Here is a 21,337-nt window from a genome sequence, read left to right as displayed (position 1 = left end):
AGTGGATTAGGCTATTACAAACAAATTGGGGCTGAATCACTATAAAATTGGTCGTGTCGTTTTTATTTTGCTATTCAAGGCTATCGTCTTCATTGTCATTTTTGCATCTACTCGTCGTTAGCCAAAATCATGGTCAACATTTTTGGTGCGTTCATTGAGAGCCTGAATAGAAGACATACACTACTCTCCTACCAATATGGCACCTATGAAGTCCGATACGTCAATTGCAAAAGAAATTGTTAGACCAGAAGGTCCTGCACCTGAGAACCCTGACACTAAGCCCAAGGTCTTTCTCGAGGAGACAACTCTAGAGGTCGAACAACTCTAGGAGGCCCAGGGGGCTTTCCAGGAAGAGATGATGCAATTCAATGCTCGACAGAAGTCTTTCGCTAAGGAAATGGCAAGGCAGAAGGCTGCATTCGAGCAACAAAGACGGGAAATGGATTCTAGAAGTGAAGAGATCAGGCCACGACATGAGGAGGTTGACTGGCGACAATGCGAGGCAGCACTTGCTCTAGAAGCAGCTACTAAATTGGCCCAGGCCAATGCCCAAGCCACGACATGAGCAGTCACCCAGGGAGCAAGAAATAATAATGCTAGTTAGAAGTCCCCTGTTGGCAGTGCCGATTCTCAGGGGCTAGACAGAAGTAGACGCAATCCCACTAGTTGGGCAGATGATGGGGTCTGCTCTGGGACTGCATTGACACAAAGGGAGAATTCTAGAACCCCTTCCTGAAGTCACTGGTCAGAAACTTCTTGATCAGGAAGTCACTAGTCGGGTAGTAAAAAGACTCCGCCTAGACATAACCAGACCATAGCTCCTCGAGATAAGAAAAATCCATAGTATAAAAACAGGTATGGTCGGGATGAGGCTGATAGTCATCAAACTGTCTAGTCAAAAGAAAAAGAGGGAAACGACCAACAAGAAGGAGGAAAGGACCGCCCGGGCTGTGCTGAGAAGCTGCCACTACATCCTGGCTAGCAGCGTAGTGGGAGAGAGCAGGTTCCGCGTTGTAAGCCCTTCGAAAAATCGAAGAGTACATTGTTCGACTGGCTAGGAGGTTGATGACATCGACCATAGGAATGACAACCCTTTCGGTATACTTGAACAATGTTCAACTGGTCAGTAAACTGGGCAGTTTTCAACTGGTCGGTATATTCTCGCAAAAATCAACTGGTCAGCCAAATCGAGCAGTGTTCATCTGATCGGTAAATTAGGTAGTGTTCAACTGGTCAGTGAATTTGGAAAGTTGTGAACTGGTCGGTAAAAACCAAGCAGTTTTCGGACAAAATGATAGTAATTGGGCAGTGTTCAACTGCTCACAAGTTCTCCATATTCTCTATGTGTTTCATGAGTAATTAACAATCGATCACTTGGGAGCACATAGGTATACTGGTATATAATTTATCTTGCTACAATTTCGGGGTTAAAGATCGAAAGTTCCAGGTCGGTGATTTGGTCCTGAGAAAGGTATTCATCAAAGACCTAGCAGCTGGAGTGCTAGGATCGAATTGGGAAAGACTTTATCAGATAAAGAAAGTTTTGCATCCTGGCACTTACAACAAACTTTATTGGTTGAATGGAGCCTGATCAGAAACCACTGAAATGGCGAGTGTCTGAGGATATATTTGTTATATTATTGTATAATATAATATAATATAATATAATATAATGTTTTATATTAAATAAATGTGACAAAGAGTGTCACATATTGTAACATATAATAGAGAGTTACAATATTTAGATATATGAGATATATCAAAATATGTAACATATTTGGTGTTACAAATTTGTAACTTCCAAATATTACCCTTTATTGTGTAAATTTGGTGTTACACAATATTGAGATGAATTATATAAAGCCATATGTGAAATGGCTGTTAGAGATATGATTTTAACCCTAATAATGTGTTTTGGGGGTTACAAAATCAATTGGGAGGGTCTTGAACCGTTTGGAAAAACAGCACAAAATTTTGTGCTGAAAATGGTCAGTGGACGTGGCCTGTGGGATAGAGAGTAGTGGCCGCAACCATTGATGTCCCTGGCCGCGGCCACAGGCCAAAACTGACCATTTTTTTTCTTCAGTTTTTCAATCTTTGTTGAACCGCTCAAAAAACCCAAATAACTCCCAAATCTTATTTTTAATTCCATAATAATCCAATTAATCATTGGTACATCCATAGGGGTTGGTGGAATTTAAAATTCAAAGGGTGTCTCTAAACTCTATAAATAGGAGCCTATTGCTCACAGACACAACATTACTATCCATTAGAGCACTTGGCTAGAAACTCCTTGAGGCTTGATAATTCCAGAAAGCTTTTCCAATATCTGAGAGAGATCCCTTAGTGCTTGAGTTAGGGGGAAATAAGCTTTTGGACAAAGGTGTTAAACCTTGTTCAAGTTGGTGATCCCCAACACTCTTCACTTAGGTTGTGTAAGTGAGAGTTTCCTTTTGTTTTGTCCTTACATTTTTCTCTATTGCTTTTCTTCTAATTTTCTTATTCTATTTACTTGTAACTTTTCTTTAGAGTTGTAATCTTATTTTCTTTTGTTTCAAACACCTTTACTATACTTGTAATCTTTTGCATAGAGTTGTACTTTTACTATTCTCTTCATCATCTTCTTCTTCTTCTTCTTTTCTTTGTTTATTTGTATTTTCAGTTATAGAGTTGTAACTTTATTTAATCAATCATTATTTATTTGTAATATTTTGCATAGAGTTGTAATATTCTTACCTATTTCCATTGAGGCAAAACTAACTTTCCTAACATTCAAAAGCTTATCCCATTGTTTGTTTCAATGGAAGGTGAGACTATCAAGATCATAAACCAAGACCTAGTGAGGTTGCATAGATTTGATGGACTATCAAGATCATGAACCAAGACCTAGTGAGGTTGCATAGATTTGATGGATCCAATTGAACTAGGTGGAAAAACAAGGTAAGTGTAATTGTATACACTATTTTATATAATAGTGATGAAATTTATTTCATGTATTAGCATGTTTTTCAAATGTTGATATATGAATAATTGTGTAAATGTTAACATGTTAAATATGAGATACATTGTAACATAGTTGACACATCTACTTGGGAAAGATAATGTGTAATCCTTAGAAGTGAACTTTTGACAAGCTCTACAAAATCTAGGGATTGTTTATCTTATGTATGCTATATGTGAGATAGTAGTACATACATTTGACATGAAAATTAGGTTTTGAGATTTTATAAAACATGATATTTAGGTAGTTTTTGACATGCCTATATATTGACTTTATGAATCAATAGTATATATCAATATGTGGATATGTGAATTATTGTATGATATTTGTGATATACTTACAATATAATTATGAGATTCAAAATGCATGCTAATATGATGGATATATGTTGACAAATTATGTGAAATTTCTTTGAGACATAATTATGTTAATATATAAAAGTATTTTAATATATACATGAGAATTATCATGATTATTATGGTGTCTCATATAATATGATTATTAAGGTGATAATAATATAATTATGTTTTTATCCTCTATTATTGCAATGTCATGAGTTACCATTTATTTGGTAAATAAAGAGAATTATTTCAGAAATTAAAATTTCTCATTTAAGTGTTGATCATCTCAACTTATGAGATAAGAAAAGATGAACCTAAGGGGGTCACATCTTTTGATAAGTGTCTTACTATTGCAAGAAAATGGATTAAGGGGATCCAAAATTATGGGATGACATATTGATATATAGGCTTGGAGGCTAAAGATTGGTCAAAAGAGAAAATATTTGACAATTATTTAGTGACAATAAATCTTAAATATCCAATGCCTCAATGAGGAGACATTATAAAATTGGAGAAGCAATTTTGAATCTTCACACCAATGGTGAATAATATTGAAGAAAATTTTATTCATCTTTGGATAAAGATTGTGATATGTTTTAAATTAATCTCAATGAGGAGATAATGTTAAACCAAAGCATTAGAAATCAAAGTGTTTAAATAAATCATTGAGGGTTTATTTTCTTTGATTTAAGTGTTTAAAATGACATCCTCAAATTGATTTTGATGAAAAAATCAATGGATGTCAAAATGATGTTTTCAAAAGAATCTCAAAGAAACTCTTAAAAATGCACAAAAGTTGTTTAAGTAATTTTGAGATTATTTAGACAACTAAAAGTGAAATTAGTGATTATTTGTTTGAGAAATTTTCACATAGTATTTTAACTAGAGGTGGTAAAAGGTATTTTCTTACTTTAATAAATGATTTTAGTAGGTATACCTATGTGTTTCTTTTAAAGCATAAAGATGAAACTTTTGATGCTTTTAAATTGTATAAATTAGAAGTTGAAAATCAACTAAATAAAAAGATTAAGGTGCTAAGAAGTGATAGAGGGGGAGAGTACATCTCTAATGAATTCAATACATTTTGTGAAGAAAATGGTATAATTCATGAGTGCACCGCACCTTATACACCACAACAAAATGGTGTTGCCGAAAGGAAAAATAGGACTTATCAAGAGATGATAAATTCTATGTTGGTGTTTTCTAAGTTGAATTTCAACTTATGGGGTGAAGCATTATTAACCGCTTGTCACATTCTTAATCGAATACCGATGAAGAAAAATGAGATATCTCCATATGAGTTATAGAAAGGAAGAAAACCCAACATAGGGTACTCCAAAGTGTGGGGGTGTCTTGCATAGTGCAAGAAAAATGAACCTAGTAGAGCAAAGTTAGGTTCAAGAGCCATAAAGTGTGCTTTTTTTGGTTATGCCAACAATAGTAAAGCTTATAGGCTATTAGACTTAGAGTCTAATATTGTGATTGAATCTAGAGAAGTTGAATTTTTTGAGAATATGTTATGTGACAACAATTCTCAAGCTTCAACATCTTTAAAGGAGAATTTGTTATATGAGAACAATTCTCAAGCTTCCACATCCAAAGTTGATTCTCAAGAGGAGAATTCTCAAAAGAATATAAAGCAACCCTTTGAACTTAGAAGAAGTCAAAGACTTAAAAATCATACAAGTATAGTAGTGGATGAGATAGATTCTCAACGAATTTTATTCTACATGGTAGAAGGAAATAGAGAGGAAGTCTGTTAGGTTCATTTTAGGTTTGTTTTAGAGATCGTTTTAGGTTGTGTTTTTAGTTATTTAGGATTGTTTAGTGCATATTATGCTTGTTTTCTTTTTGTTTCAGGTTTTAATGGTCAATTACATAATATGGAGTGAAATGATAAGAAACATGTTAAATATGATAAATACGATGGATTTTGTGTTTATTGTGGAGTTTCAAGACATTATGTGTGAAAAATAATACATTGAAGATGCTCAACACACGTCATTTATGCTCTATAATGCAAGTCTGAAACTTCAAGCCGCATTTTTACCATGAAGTATTCACTTTCTGGAAACACTTTTAGAAATAGAAGTTGTAGATATTTCTATTATATTTCCATAGCTTTTTGAATCATTCAATTCGGAGTTATATCGAAGGAGTTATGATCAAAATACGATGAGCTGACGCTGCAGGCTGTTCGAACCGAGTTTTGTCGATTCTGACTTTAGCGCTACATTGCCATAATAAGAGCACTGCAGCGCTAGTGCACCAGATTTTGAGGTATTTTTCCACTGTTAATAGCGCTACAGCACTCCAGAAGTAGCGCTACAGCGCTAGAGACGCGATTTTCACAGATATGATCATTTTTTGATGGGCAATTTGGTCCTTTCACTTGGAATTTGGTAGGGATTTTTGGAGAAACATAGTGTGCGACTGGAAGGGGCTGAATAGGGGGACGACGGCTGGGAGTTAGAAAACCATCTTGGAGGATTCATCCCTGAGTTTTTTTATCTTTTTCTTTAAAATTTTATGTTTGTAATTGAATTATCTTATTGATAGAATGAATATCACGGGCTAAATTCTTTTTTAGGGCTTTTATGTGAATCTTTTGGAAACCCTTGTTATGGTTTAATGCAACATTGATGTTCTTCTTCATCTCTTTCAATTCCTTACAATCTGTGTTATTTGTGCGATTATTGATTGATCACCTCTAATTGCTATTTCATGAATCAAATTGAAATCTGAAAAGTGAAATTTGATATGCTTTGATTGTTTGGATGCAAATTTAATTTAGAACGAAGGTATCTAGATTGTTTGCCTATTTTTTCTGAGTTGCGTGGTTAATGCCTTCTACATGATTCAACTTACCATAGAAATATAGGAAGTTGTCATTTAGATTGAATTTCATAAATCTTGACCAGATTATGAATTGTTTTTGCAACTTATTCTTGAATAGGGAGAAGGGGATACAAATTATTGCATTAGGAAATAAAAGGGTGGAAAATAGAGGATCATAATTGTCCTAATTTCATTTTCTCTGTTATTTTCTGTTTAAATTTTCATTGTGCTTCGTTAGTATTTTTCTTTGTTTGAAATCTCTGAAATCGTTCAATCAAATAGAATTAAAAAGATTGGTTGATTGGTAATTGATAAATCAGTCCTTGAGGACGATACTTGGTTTTTACCATTTTATTACGAATTGCGACTGTGTGCACTTGCATAGCATATAAATTTCGCAACAAAGTCATTAGGAAAATTCCTATTGTACCCCTCGTTGAGGATGATCCTAAGACTTATAGAGAAGCTATGAAATCGAGAGATAGTTCATTTTGGAAAGAAGCCATCAATGATGAGATGGATTCCATTCTTTCCAACAATACTTGGGAATTAGTAGACCTCCCACTGGGGCCTAAGTCAATTGGGTGTAAGTGGGTATTTAGGAGAAAAGACCACACTGACGGCACTATTCAAACCTTTAAACCTAGATTATTAGCTAAAGGGTTTAGGCACAAAGAGGGTATCGATTATTTCGATACCTATGCGCCTATTGCAAGAACAACTTCTATAAGAATTTTTTTCGCTTTAGCTTCTATACACAACTTGTATGTTCATCAAATGGATGTCAAAACGACATTCCTTAATGGTGACCTCAATGAGGATGTCTATATGGAACAACCCGAAGGGTTTTTCCTACCAAAATATGTACATAAAGTATGTAGACGTTTAAAATCCTTATATGGATTGAAACAAGCTCCTAAGCAATGGCATGAGAAATTTGATCAAGCCATCATGTCTAATGGGTTTAGACATAACAATGGAAACAAGTGTTTGTATTCCAAAACTTGTAAGGGATATGTGATCATTGTTTGCTTATATGTGGATGACATGCTTATTCTAAGTGATAGCATGAAAGGGATAGAAGAAACGAATAGGTTTCTATCATCAACCTTCAAGATGAAAGATCTTGGAGAACTTGACACCATACTTAGTATCAAAGTAAAGAAACATAGTGGGGGTTTTTGCGTTAGGGCAAGCCCACTATGTTGAGAAGGTATTGAACAAATTTAACCATCTCAAGGTTAACGATGCCAATACTCCATTCGATCATAGTGTAAAACTAGAGAAGAATGAAGGAAGAGCGGTGGCTCAATTGGAGTACGCTAGTGCTATAGGGAGTTTGATGTACGATCCTCAATGTACTAGACCTGATATAGCATTTGCGGTAAGTAAACTTAGTAGGTTTATAAGTAATCCAAGTGTGGATCACTGGAAGGCGATTAGAAGAGTCCTAGGTTATCTCAAGAAAACCAAAGGACTAAGCCTTCACTACTCCAAATTTCCTTCAATCTTAGAAGGATATACAAATGCAAGCTGGATATCCAATCTTGGGGACAATTTGTCCACAATTGGTTGGGTATTTACACTTGGTGGAGGTGCAATTTCTTGGGGTTCCAAGAAACAAACCTATATATCTCATTCCACTATGGAAGCAGAGTTTATAGCTCTAGCTGCTACCGGTAATGAGGCCGAATGGTTAAGGGATCTGTTGATAGAGATACCCCTAATCAAAGAGAATGTATCCACTATATCGATACATTGAATTAGCCAAGCGACATTGGCTAGAGCATACAGCGGAGTGTATAATGGGAAGTCTAGACACATTAGTCTAAGACATGGATATGTAAGAGAATTGATTCAAAGAGGAGTCATCTCAATATCCTATGTGAGAACAAGTGAAAATCTGGCGCATCCTTTCACTAAGCCACTAACGAGGGATTTTGTGGCTACATCATCTAGAGGGATGAGACTTCAACTCCCTAAAGAGATTCATGATTGATTGTAACCTATCTTAACACTAGTTATTCAACTAGTGTTAGGTTCAATAGGTAACAACAAGTCAATCAAGTGAATATTAGTTGTACTCAAAACAAGTCCCATCTGAGATATTGAGTACTTTTGAGTTACCAAGTTGAGGGTTGAAATCGAAAGGTTTTTTAATAGAATTCAGTCTTGTGAAGACAAGTATTTTTGGTAACAAAATACTGTAAGAATTCTACCTATATGGACCTAGGGGTGGTGCCGCCCCTCATGAGAATTGGGAGTATTCTCAAGAACGTCCATGAATGGAAAGTGCACATGGTCATTAACGGTGCAAAGCGAGACATAGAGGTCTCAAGTGAACATCGCAAAGGTGTGTGTTTTATCACCGATTTAATATCATGAAAAGATGGTTCAATGCCTAGTGCAACCAAATTTTCGACAAATTTTGTGATAATTACAATATAGTAAAGTTCAAATTGAAAAACACTTTGCTTTATGCACTAATGCAATGACTCCTGTAAGAGAGAGTTCTTATTTAATCAAGTGGGGGATTTGTTATATTTTAAAATATAATGATGATTGATTAAATAACTATTACAACAGATAACCATTTAATCTAGTGGAGGAATATTATATTATTTTACAATATAATATAATATTATAATATAATGTTTTATATTAAATAAATGTGACAAAGAGTGTCACATATTGTAACATATAATAGAGAGTTACAATATTTAGATATATGAGATATATCCAAATATGTAACATATTTTGTGTTACAAATTTGTAACTTCCAAATATTACCCTTTATTGTGTAAATTTGGTGTTACACAATATTATGATGAATTTCATAAAGCCATATGTGAACTGACTGTTAAAGATATGATTTTAACCCCAATAATGTGTTTTGGGGGTTACAAAATCAATTGGGAGGGTTTGGAACCGTTTGGAAAAACAGCACAAATTTTTGTGCTGAAAATGGTCAGTGGCCGTGGCCTGTGGGACAGAGAGTAGTGGCCGCGGCCACTGATGTCCCTGGCTACAGCCACAGGCCAAAACTGACTATTTTTTCAGTTTTTTCAATCTTTGTTGAATGGCTCAAAAAACCCAAATAACTCCCAAATCTCATTTTTAATTCCATAATAATCCAATTAATCATTAGTAACAGCCATGGGGGTTGGTGGAATTTTAAATTCAAAGGGTGTCTCTAAACTCTATAAATAGGAGTCTATTGCTCACTTGAAAGACACAACATTTCAATCCATTAGAGCACTTGGCTAGAAACTCCTTGAGGCTTGATAATTCCATAAAGCTTTTCCAATATCTGAGAGAGATCCCTTAGTGCTTGAGTTAGGGGGAAATAAGCTTTTGGACAAAGGTTTTAAACCTTCTTCAAGTTGGTGATCCCTAACACTCTTCACTTAGGTTGTGTAAGTGAGAGTTTCCTTTTGTTTTGTTCTTACATTTTTCTCTATTGCTTTTCTTCTTATTTTCTTATTCTATTTACTTGTAACTTTTCTTTAGAGTTGTAATCTTATTTTCTTTTTTTTCAAACACCTTTACTATACTTGTAATCTTTTGCATAGAGTTGTACTTTTACTATTCTCTTCATCTTCATCTTCTTCTTCTTCTTTTCTTTGTTTATTTGTATTTTCAGTTATAGAGTTGTAACTTTATTTAATCAATCATTATTTATTTGTAATATTTTGCATAGAGTTTTAATATTCTTACCTATTTCCATTGAGGCAAAACTATTTTTCCTAACAATATTATCACTAAATATCGCTTTCAAAGTGGTAGCTTAATTTCAAGTTGTTTAATTTGATATTTCTATTTGGTTTATGAGCTGGTTATTTGTTGACCAATCATTTGTTTTTGAATATTTTTTGTTGTTTAAAACTCGTTATTAGACACATTTTGTCCTTTTTTAATTTACGAGTAATAAAAGAGACTACGCGCAGCGTGGTCGATTCTTGCTACAAATATGCATGTGTGTTATTTTTTCGAACAATGTTCAACTGGTCGGTAAAATAAGACAGTGTTCAACTGCTCGGTATGTTCCAGCAGTGTTCAACTGCTCGAATATTTTCCATATATTCTATGTGTTTCACAAGTAATTAACTGCTCGAACAAATTCGGTCAAGTTGAAAGTGACCAAGGATCTATCAACCCTCGATCACTTGGGGGGCACATGGGGTATACTAGTATATAATTTAACACAAGCAATAAGAGCACAAGTTAAGATATTTTTTTTAGGCTGACTTGTAAATTTTTGAAGTAAAAAAAGGCCATTAAGCTAACTTGTTTAACAAAGCTTAAGTAACTTGGAATTCTTTAAAATTTCATGTTATAAGCAAATATTTGTGTGAAAATAAACATTATGCTCATAAAATGTTAGAGAAATAAGAGTATGAGAAAGTATACTTAGTAGGGACTTATGAAATGTCTAGAATTTCTAAGTTAGAAAACTAAGTACTCATGCAAAAACATAAGGCATACATCAGAGTGACTTTACTATTCACAAAAAACTTATAATGTTTTAAGTCTAAAAAGACTTAGAATGTTTCAAGTTAGCAAAGAAAAGTAAAGTATAAATGCCAATAGCTCGGCCATACGAGAAAAATATAAAGGCTACTAAGCATAAATTTTCTTCAAAAAAGTCTAAGAAAAAAAGAGTAAACTACTGGCCAGGTACAACGCTTTGCTGGTCAGGTGCAAAGTTTCCCTGGTTGGGAGAACAGATACAACTTCCCTGGTCGGCTGAGCATGCATCATTGGTCGAGTAGGAAAATCTGTGGTTGGATAGGATGCTCTCTGGTCGGCTAAGAGTGTCTACTGGTTGGGCACACTAATCTCTGGCTGGTCAACAACATCGTCAACATCCAGGACCTCCTCTGGTCAGAATGATAGAGCAGTAGAGGCATGCATAGTGCCAGCTCGAAGAGCTGCCTCCTCAACGGCGTTGGCTTCGCATTTAGAGAGTTCTTCGGCCTTTGCTTCTTCAGAGAGAAATTCAAGGTTGAGAGGCTTGTTTAACTTCCAAATCTAATAGAAGCAGTTGAAGAAGATTTCTTCTTAATGAGCCAAATTAGCTTCCTTTTCTTGTCTCAGCTCTTCATTCTCTTGAGTCATTTTCTCTAGCTGGTCAGTTAATTTCTTATTGGCTTGGATTTGCTTGTTGTTCTCATCAACCAACTCCTTCAACGATCTATCTCGGTCAGCAATTGTTTTCTTTGCTTGTTCAATCTTTGCTTGGAGATCTTTCTCAGATTTAGTCAGAGTTTCAATCTTTGCATGGGCTTCCACCAATTGATAATTCAAGACCTTGACGAGATCCTTATATTTGACTGCTCGATGTTGAGCATGAATAACAGTGATAAGTCCCTAGAGTAAATAACCAAAAAAATATTTAGAATAAGAACAATCAATAAGGAATTGAGTGTTTCTTATAAGATGCTTACACTCATAATTTGAGCAAGGCTTTTGTGAAGAAAAACTTCAACGCTTTGTCGGGGTAGAGTCTCAAAGGTCTGGGTTGTTTTTGAGTGGTGAAGAGTATGTTCTAGTAAATCTTTTCCACACTCACCAACATTACAAAGGGGCTCGCTTAAGCAGACTGATCGAGTAGTTTGTAGGTTGGCAGAAGAAGGAATAGACGGAGGAGTCAAGCGTGGGATAGTGACTAACTGATCGGATGGTCTCCCCTGGTTAGGCGGTGTAGTCCTCATGAACTTGCTTGATGGATTCAGGCTGCTCCCTTCATCAATTTTCCTCTTTTGGACAAAAGGAGTGTTGAACTGCTTGAACATGTCTGATTCTGCAAAAAAGTAAAGCAAAATTCCAGTCAGTGAAAACGAGAAATAAATATAAGTGAATGAAAAGTTTTACTGTGACCACATGATGCTACAGAATTTCATCACACTCATTCTCAAAAAGTTATCTAGAACAAAATAAACTCTGGTTACTGTTAGTAGAAAAACTTGAGTTTAGAATTTCATTGAAAATGTCATCCTCGTCTTCCGACGATGAGCTGTCTTCTCTAAGGAGCTCAATGCATTTTCCTTTCCCAGGCCTAATAGGGAAGGTAAGTCGGTGAGAATCTTCAGGAAGAGGTTCTAATGATGAGATCACCTGGTCGGCGTGGCTGGGATGGTGGTTCAGGAGAGAACTGGTCAGTCACTACTTCGGTATCTGCATTAGACTGATCAGTCGAATCTGCTTCATCAGTAGTACTGACCACATCAATATCTTGGTTGTTCTGTAACAATCCCACTAATTGAATATTCCCAAGGTGACCAACTGCTTAACATCCTTCTCCTTAATGGGCATGTTAGCAAGATCCTCTTCCCGAGAATACATTTCCCTGGTTGGGAGAGGTTGATCAAAAGGGCCTGCATGTGTAAAAGCAAGGTTGTTGGCTTTCTTGTCTAGAGTAAGAAAGTATTTCGTATAATACTTTCCAGGATTCGATTTATGGGAAATACCATGAAGGTACTTAACACCTTTTTGCCTATGAAAGAGGTGGAAAAAACATGTAATCTTGTGGCTGGGGTTAGTCCTAAGATCGAACAAATAGTGTACCTCATGAGGGGTAAGTGGGTTCCAACCCCGGAAGTGGTAGAGAATGTATAAGGCAGACAAAGCTTGAATCCCGTTTGGAGCAATCTGGAAGGGAGAAACATTAAAGTAATCTACTATTAACCTAAAGAAAGGATTCAAAGGGATAGTAACTCCTGCATAAACGTGATACCTAGACCAGACACAATATGCTCCCCCAGGATTATTGGCTCATTGGTGTGGGTGTGGACATATCACATTCACTCCTTCAAGATCCAAAGTCTGAATGTGTTTATCGAACATTTTGGAGTTTATCTTAGAAGCCTTGGCTATAAACCATGAAGGCACGCGATCTTCTTCTTTCCTTGGTTTAAGTGTAGCAGTTTGTTGGATTTCGGTGGCAAAATTCTGGGTAACCTTTCTCTTGGATTTACTAGTTTTTCGAGATTGGCGAGGAGTCTTTGAAGATGCTTTAGTCTCAACTTCGTTTAATAATTTTTCTCCCAAAAAAGGCACTTGTTCCACCCCCTTTTGCGCTGCTCTACAAGCTACTTGGGGATCTTGTTCCTGAGGGAGTCGATTGGACTTTTTCACCCTCATCGGCTGATGCTAACGTTGCTGCTAAGGAACCGATCTTTGTGAAGTAAGTATAAAGCTGATCGCAAAAGGACTTTCTTGAGACGACGAACACGGTCTTCTGGAGTTCATTTTCTTTGAGATTTGGAAGAAGAATTGCTGCTCGGAAAGGTATCACTTAAAGCGGGAGATGAGGAATCAGAGTCTGTTTGGTTGTCACCTCCCCTGCAGTTGAAACGATTCATCTATAAAAAATATATGGAGGTGAGTAAACCAAACAGAAAATGAGTGAAAAATAAAAATATTTACTGCCCAGTGAAATTTTTTTCTGAGCAGTGAAAACATTTTACTAAGCAGATAAAAATGTATGAGAGCAGTAGTGATAATTTGATGCAGTTTATAAATAAAAAAAATTTGGTCACACTGCAAAATTCAAGGCCAAGCCGATCGGGGTTATGTATTCTTATGCTTGGGTGGTGCTTGGGTTACCAAGAATGGGTGCATACCCAAGTGGCTAGGTTTGTGGCTTAGCAGATGTGAGGGTTCCAAGCAGTAGGCGTGTGTTCCGAGCGGATAAAAGTATCTGAGCAGTTTGGAAGAATTTTGGGCCAAAAAATTTCCGGGAGGCTAAGACCACCCGGCCGGTTAAGTGTTTTTGGAAAGCCAAGAGTGCTTGAGCGGCTAATGGCATCCGATCGAGTTCATGAATTTTTTTGCCTATCTCATGGAAAAAAATTCCGAGCAGTCGAGGCATATCCAATTGGCCAACATGTGACCAACTTAGGTGATATCCGATCGACTAACAAAAAAAATAAATATAATTTCGAGTAGTCTAAGCCTACCTAATCGATCAAACAAACGAATCTGGGCATAATTTTTTTTTTTAAAGTTATCACCCGGCAAGCACAAATTCTCTCAAAAACGTGGGCACAAACACATTTTCCTATTCATGGGGCATACAAACAAGATCAAAAAGTGGAATTTTAAGGGTTCAACAAGCTTTAAGAAAACATCAATGCTCATGCTATACCCATGAACCTGAATATGCAATGTGGAATGGGAGATCATTTTTTCTTCAAAATTTCCTAAAATTGGAGGCAAAATTGACTAACCCAAGGCCTAAACTACACCAAAACAGCCACAAAATGCACTATTCAACAAAGATTCATCACAAAATTCCAAGGAGAGCACATCAAATGTGGGTTTCAGTGCTCACATATTCTAACCAAAACTTGTGCATAATTTTAATGCTTCAAAATGTTTAAAAGTGAAGTTAAAGAAGAGGAAACTTACCCAAGTGGATGGAAGAGCACTTGATTTCTTGAAGATTTGATTTTCTTGAAAGAAGTAGAATACCCTTGGAGCTTTGGAGGAGAATCGGCCAAGACAAGAGGAATTTCTTTTTTTGTGATGTATTTTTTTGCTTGTGAGGGATAGGCATGCGTGGGCCTATTTAAAGGGAAAGGAGGAACATTTCAATTACCCTAAAAACTCTTAGTCTTCTCTTTCCCACGATTGGAACTTATAACTGCCATTTTTATGGCCTAAAAAATTCAGTTGTGGGTTTACTTGAAAAGGCAGGAGAATATAGAAAGTCATTTTTTGGAATTTTGGGACACAGAAAATATTCAAGTTCTTGGTGAGTCACCACGTGGAGGCAACTGCTAGGATATTCTCTGAATTTTTGATTGGCTATTCAATTTCTAGAGATTTAACTAGTCAGACTTTTATTATTTGTGAAAGTTACTGACCGGACGGAAGCTTTGGATGACCTCAAACACATTTTTCTAGAGAAAAAGTTTATCATACGAGTAAATCATATAATAAACTTGGGGGGCAAATGTTATCCCCAAAATTTCAGTTTTATGACGTGGCAATCAGAAGAGACTGGTGGCAGTTCATGATCATCAACATATCATCAAGCGACACATTACTGATCAATAAATTTGTTGACCAAGGGAGGTCCAAAGGTTAGAAAATGATCTACGAAGTTGTGATATCGCTGGTCGGAAGATGGTTTTATTTGGTCATGAAGATGTTTACCCGACCAGGTAAGAATTTACTTGGCCAAGAAATAATTTACCTGATCGGATAAGAATTTAACTTGTTAGGAGGGAGTCTTACCCGACCAGACACATCAGAAGGGGTGTTTGTTCGACCAGGAAAGGGTTTAACTGGTCAAGAAGGTGTTTTACACGACCGGATAAGAATTTTGTCTTGTTAGGAAGGTGTTTTACCCGACCAGACACATCAGAAAGGGGTTTAACTTAACCGGTTACCTCAAAAAGGGTTTCACCCGACCAGTTACCTCAGAAAGGGGTTTCATCCGACCAGTTACCATAGAAAGGAGTTTCACCCGACCAGTTACATCAGAAAGGGGTTTCACCCGAACAACTATGTCAGATTGAGGACTGTAGCTGACCGAATGTGTTAGAATCTCAGGATTTAACTGCCCAATGACTTCTTTACAGAATCTCAGTAACAACTTCAACCTAAATCGCTCGTAACTATCGCGCGAATCTCTCAGATATCCCGAAGTAATAGCTATATTGTTGTAATTTTAATTTGTTTATTACTTTACTAATTAAAGTTGGTTGAAACTGTTGGGGTTTTATGCCCTAATTAAAACCCAAATTCTTTGTAATCTCATTTTATTATCAATAAAAGAATACAAATCATGTTTTGACTTGGTCAATCATTTTGCTCACATGTTTTATTTTCATGATTATTTGTTTAATATAAACTTCTATTAAATCCCGAGCATATAGCTAATCTTATTTATAGTGACGTAATCACAGTGGAATATAAATATGATTATATGTTCAAAATAAGTTAGTCCTAAGATTAGTCAGTGCACAGGATTTACACCGACTTACCAATCTATGATATAATCTACTTACACATTATAGTGTTATGTTCTTTCCAGAACATTAGCAAAGTAGATAAGATCAGATGTATTTGTTACATCGGACATGACTGATATTGACAGTTGATAAGATAAGTAAACATATCGTTATTATCTATTCTAGTCATATCATATAGTTAGCCATAGGTCAATTCAATCTCAATTCTGAGTGGTTAGTATTCTAACTGATTGTATTATTTGAGTTCTTTGACTTGTTCGTTACCAGCTTACCCTACGGATTAGCCCATACTTACATATTGGGAACTCGGTAGTATAATTGAGTGGGAGTGTTAATCATAGATATGAACATCTATAGCTTCTGATGAAGAAGTGAAACGATGGTTTCCTTTTAGTTTGGTTCAAGGTGTTAAATGATAGAGATCTCATTTCAGTAATTAAATTAGTTTACTGAAATATCATTTACAAGGAACTAAGTGTTTTAAGGATAAAATACAATGAGGGGTAAAACGGTATTTTAGTCCTATCTCGTTGTAGATCGTCTATAGAGGATTGAGTGACAATTATGGTTGTAACAATGGATAACTAATAGCGTATCTATATTTGTTATAGAGTGTTCTACAAATTCAAGAGTGCAATTCCGAGTCTATAGTGGAGTCACAAGGAATTAATAAGTTAGTAAATTTATTTGTTAGATTTATGATAACTTATTGGAGCTTGATTTCATAGGCCCATGGTCCCCATTTTACCTTTGATAAAATAATCTAGATAGTCTCAATTAATTGATTTAATTATCAATTAGAATTATCAAAGTTGACTAGGTCAATTTTGGATAGTTTCACAGAGTTGTGTAATTTTGAGAAGAAAAGAGAAATTATGGCAGATTTATTAATTAAGATAAATTGGTATCTAAATTAATAAATAAGTTTAAATCAAGGTTCAAATTATAAATAATTAATTTGATAAAGGATTTAAATAATTATTTAATTAATTAAATCAATAGAAAATAATACAGGCCTTGATTTTAAGTCCAATGGGCTTATAATTAAATGGGAAATTTCACAGGCCTAAAGCCCATGATAATTTCGTACTAGGGTTTTAAAATGGCTATTATTTTATTGATTTTTTAATTAAATTAAATGGCCTAATTGAGTCTATAAAATGAGTGCTTAGAGAGAAGTCAAAACATAAGTCACAAGTCAGATTTTCTGAAAGTTTTAGATTCTCTCTAAACACAAGTCCTTTTCTAAGCCTCTTTGTTATTTTCTCTTCTTCTCTCTATATCTATCTCATGTGTTGAGAATTGCCCACACTAGTCTAGGTGGTTCTAAGGATACATTGGAAGATTGTGAAGAAAATAGAAGATCGGTTCAGTTTCTTGATAATACTATGCGATAGAGAGGATACAAGAGTTAGAGAAACTGAAGGAAGGACTGTTTCATTCCGCTGCGTATACTGTAAGTATTCTATTCTTTGTTTCTCTTTAAATTCAATTGTAGAAACATGTTTTAGGCTATCTTGTATTAATTTTTTTAATATTAGATATACATGAAAATAAATAAAGATCATGCATAAGCTAATCCAACAGAAACAACCTAGGACCCCGTCAAAACGAGCTATTTTTCATGTACGATCCATGAGCCTATAAATAAAGGGCTCATGGTATCATTTTGAGGGCAGATTTTTTGGATACTTTTATACTTTTAGACTCTCTAATTTTGAGACTTTGGGACTGTGACTTGGGAGATTCTTAGGGAATTTTCTGAGAGAGCTTAGAGAGAGAAACTCTGTATTTTTCTACTTACACTTAAGAAACTCAGTTGGCTCAGGTTCATATCATCTTAAGTGTAGGATACATATATCACAAATCCAAGTGGATTAGGCTATTACCAACAAATTGGGGCTGAACCACTATAAAATTGGTCGTGTCATTTTTAATTTCTACTCAAGGCTATTGTCTTCATTGTCGTTTTTGCGTCTGCTCGCCGTTGGCCAAAATCGTGGTCAACACCCTTGGTCAAGGAGCAATAGTGTAACAATGGGCTAGAAGAAGAAACATGGGAACCCAAAGACCAGATGAGAGAGTTACACCCACAGCTGTTCTAAGTTTTGAGGACAAAACTTGTATAAATTGTAGGTATTGTAACGCCTCGCGTTTAGGGCACCGGGTAAACCTTAGTTTCGGGTATTTTAATTCCCTATATTATGTATTATTTCAAGGGAACATTTAATGTTACAATAATTTTGAGATGTTTGAATGCTAGCCATATTGTGGTAAGTGCAGTTTTTTTTTAGAAACCGAGATCTTTGGTCGTGGACCAAGTCAAAAACCCTAATTGGGTAAAAATCTCAGATTAATTAAATAGGACATACTATGACAGAAAAATATTAATTTTTTCTGGCAACTGGGACATTATAGTCGAGCCAATAAGTTTAAGAAAAAATGATTGAGGTTTGAATTCCAATCAACCGGGTTTAAGAATGAGAATTTCTTGCTTGGGCCTCTAAGGGCATTTTGGTCAATTTGATAAAATTACCAATATTATGTGATATGTGAAAATTTTTATTTTTGGGTCACATTTAATTTAATTAATTAAGCTTGGTAATATTTAAAAGCGATAGGGTAAAATTTTAGGGAATTTTTTAGATAAGTAAAATTACCAAAGGGCCCTTGAGTGTCTAACAAGAGTGGTAAAAAGAAGCAAGGGCATAAAGGTCTTTTCCAAGGGAGGAGAGAGAGAAGGGGGCGACAAGACTATGGCTAGGGCTCTCAAGAGCCTAGGACATCTACCCTAGTGAAGAGTAAGAGCCTTACCCACTCATTGGCTAAACCCTAATCATTTCTCTCTTACACATCTAATCATTTTCTAAAAATTTCTTTTTCCTAAAGAAAAATACTCTCTTCCATTTCGTCTCCCCAAAATTGAAACCCTAAGTCCCTCTACTCTCCATTTATGAAATTTTTCTCTTCAAGAGATAAGAACACTCATGTAACGACCCGGATTTGCTAATCGGGCTTAGGGCCTTGATTAGTGTGCCTGGAGGGCAATAAGTGGTTTAATATGCTTATAAGTGAATTTATGTGTATATATGATTATGGTGCATGTTTAATTGAGTTAAATGTGCATGTGGGCCCCGTCTGGATATTATGGGCATAACTGTGATAAATGAGATATATGTTGTGTATGTGCGATATGTCTGTACAGCATGATCCGAGACAGTCCTGGGGAGCGGTTAGCCGGAGAGCCACAACGGGGTTGAGATTCGGGCTCGGGGCGAGTCGAGGGGTTATTCGGGTATTAGTTGAGTTACGGGATTATCGGGACATAGAAATAAATATTTCGAGATATATTTGAGGATAGAATGCCGAGCCGGGAATATTTGGGGAATTTACCATTTTTGCCCTCGGGGACGTTTTGGTACCCCGAGTCTTGAGGTAACCTTTAGACTTAAGTTATATAAAACAATAAAAGAAAGGAACTGTTTAGAAACTTGTGAAACCGACCCATACTTCTCTTTGAACTGAAGTTAGCTTGTGCTTATCTCGTTCTCATTCTCTAAGACAAAACTCAAGAGGAAACTTAAAGAAATTGCCTAGGAATTGAAGGGATTTCAGCTGAGATACTTTAGGAACTTGAAGTCTGGGAATTTGAGGATCATCTCAGGAATTAAGCTCAGCAAGAGGTAAGCTTTTCATGGAAGTTATGCTTAAGTTTCAGCTGTGTTTCCAAGCTTTGCATGTGAGTAGAAACTAGGCTATTTTTGGGTACTTTAGTTGTGTTTTGGGGCAGATTTCTGTTGAGTTTTGGTGTTGATATTGAGCTGGAGTGATGGTGTTATTACCTGGGATTATTAGCTTAGTTTTGGTGGAAATTGGCTTGAAGAAAGGATGGAAAACTGAAGAGAAAATCTGGGTTCACTGTGTAGCGCCGCGGCCCTAGGAGAGGTGCGCGCGCGGCCATGGGAGACCGAGAAATTCAAGCGCGCCGCGATGCTTGCTGGGTGAGCCGCGGCCCGTGTGGGGGTCAGTAGAGAGCTAGCCTCTGTTTTGAGGCTAGCCGCGACTCTAGTGGGAGGGGTCGCAGCCCTTAGTGTCAGTTTGGGTTTTTAAGGTATTTTAGGCTCGAGAACTCAAGGGGTAAGGCTCGGGATGGATTTTATCAACCAGATTGATAGAATTGAAGGTCCCGGAGGTTAGGGATTATGGCTCGGAGTTATTTATTGGGTTAGAATTTGATGGACGGATATTGTTATGTGTTGTGACTAGGATTTCGGCGAGGCTCACGTTAGCGGACTGTGTTCGGGGCATCGGTGCTCAGGAAGCTCGGAACTCAGGTAAGAAAACCCTTGTTTCCATAGAGCTTGTGTGCAGGGCTGAGCCCAGTGTGTTGAATGGAAATGATATGCAGGGCCGAGCCCTATATATTAGAATTGCAGAGTGTAGCTCTTTATCTGTTTATGCTTGAATTCTGTACTTGTTGGTATACCATGTTTGATATTATATGTGTGATCGGCAAGAGCCGGGAACGGTGTAGACCGAGAACGGCATGGGGCCGGAAACGGCATCAAGCACGATGAGTGCAAGGCCGAGAACGACTAGAGGCCAGGAGCGGCGTTGAGCACGTGGGGTGCGAGTTGCCAGGGCGAGTCCCTAACAGGATACCTGGGATATCCTTACGGTATAGTCCGCAAACCCAGGGCTTGGTAAATGCCTGGGACGGCTAGGCCATATGTGTTTAGCCATTGGTGGCCTGTTTATATGTTTGACTTATGTTTTGCATATGCTATCTGTTATGGGTTTTCTTGCTGGGCTTCGGCTCACAGATGCTTAGTGGTGCAGGTAAGGGTAAAGAGAAGATCAACCAACCATGAGCACAGCTGGCGTGAGGCGGCGTGTACATGTCCGGCCAGCCTGGCTGCCACAGCTAGGGGATTTTGGGAGATGCTTGCATATGAACTTAGATTTTGTCGTCTAGTCGACTCTAATCAGTTTTGTGTTGTAAATATTTTCTAAACCATGTTTTGGGATCCCAAGTGTAAACTTTTATGATTAGCTATAAAAAAACTACTTTCTCTAATGTTTTCTTTTTAATTATGGCTTAGTTACACGGTTTGAATTAAAACCTCGATTAGCGAGTTGAAAGCACGATTTTAAACACACTTGGTAACGGCTCT

The sequence above is a fragment of the Humulus lupulus genome, chromosome 3 (genome assembly GCF_963169125.1).
Source record: "Humulus lupulus chromosome 3, drHumLupu1.1, whole genome shotgun sequence".
Lineage (NCBI taxonomy): Eukaryota > Viridiplantae > Streptophyta > Magnoliopsida > Rosales > Cannabaceae > Humulus > Humulus lupulus.
The sequence above is the reverse complement of the archived record's forward strand: the minus strand, read 5'-3'. Positions refer to the sequence as shown.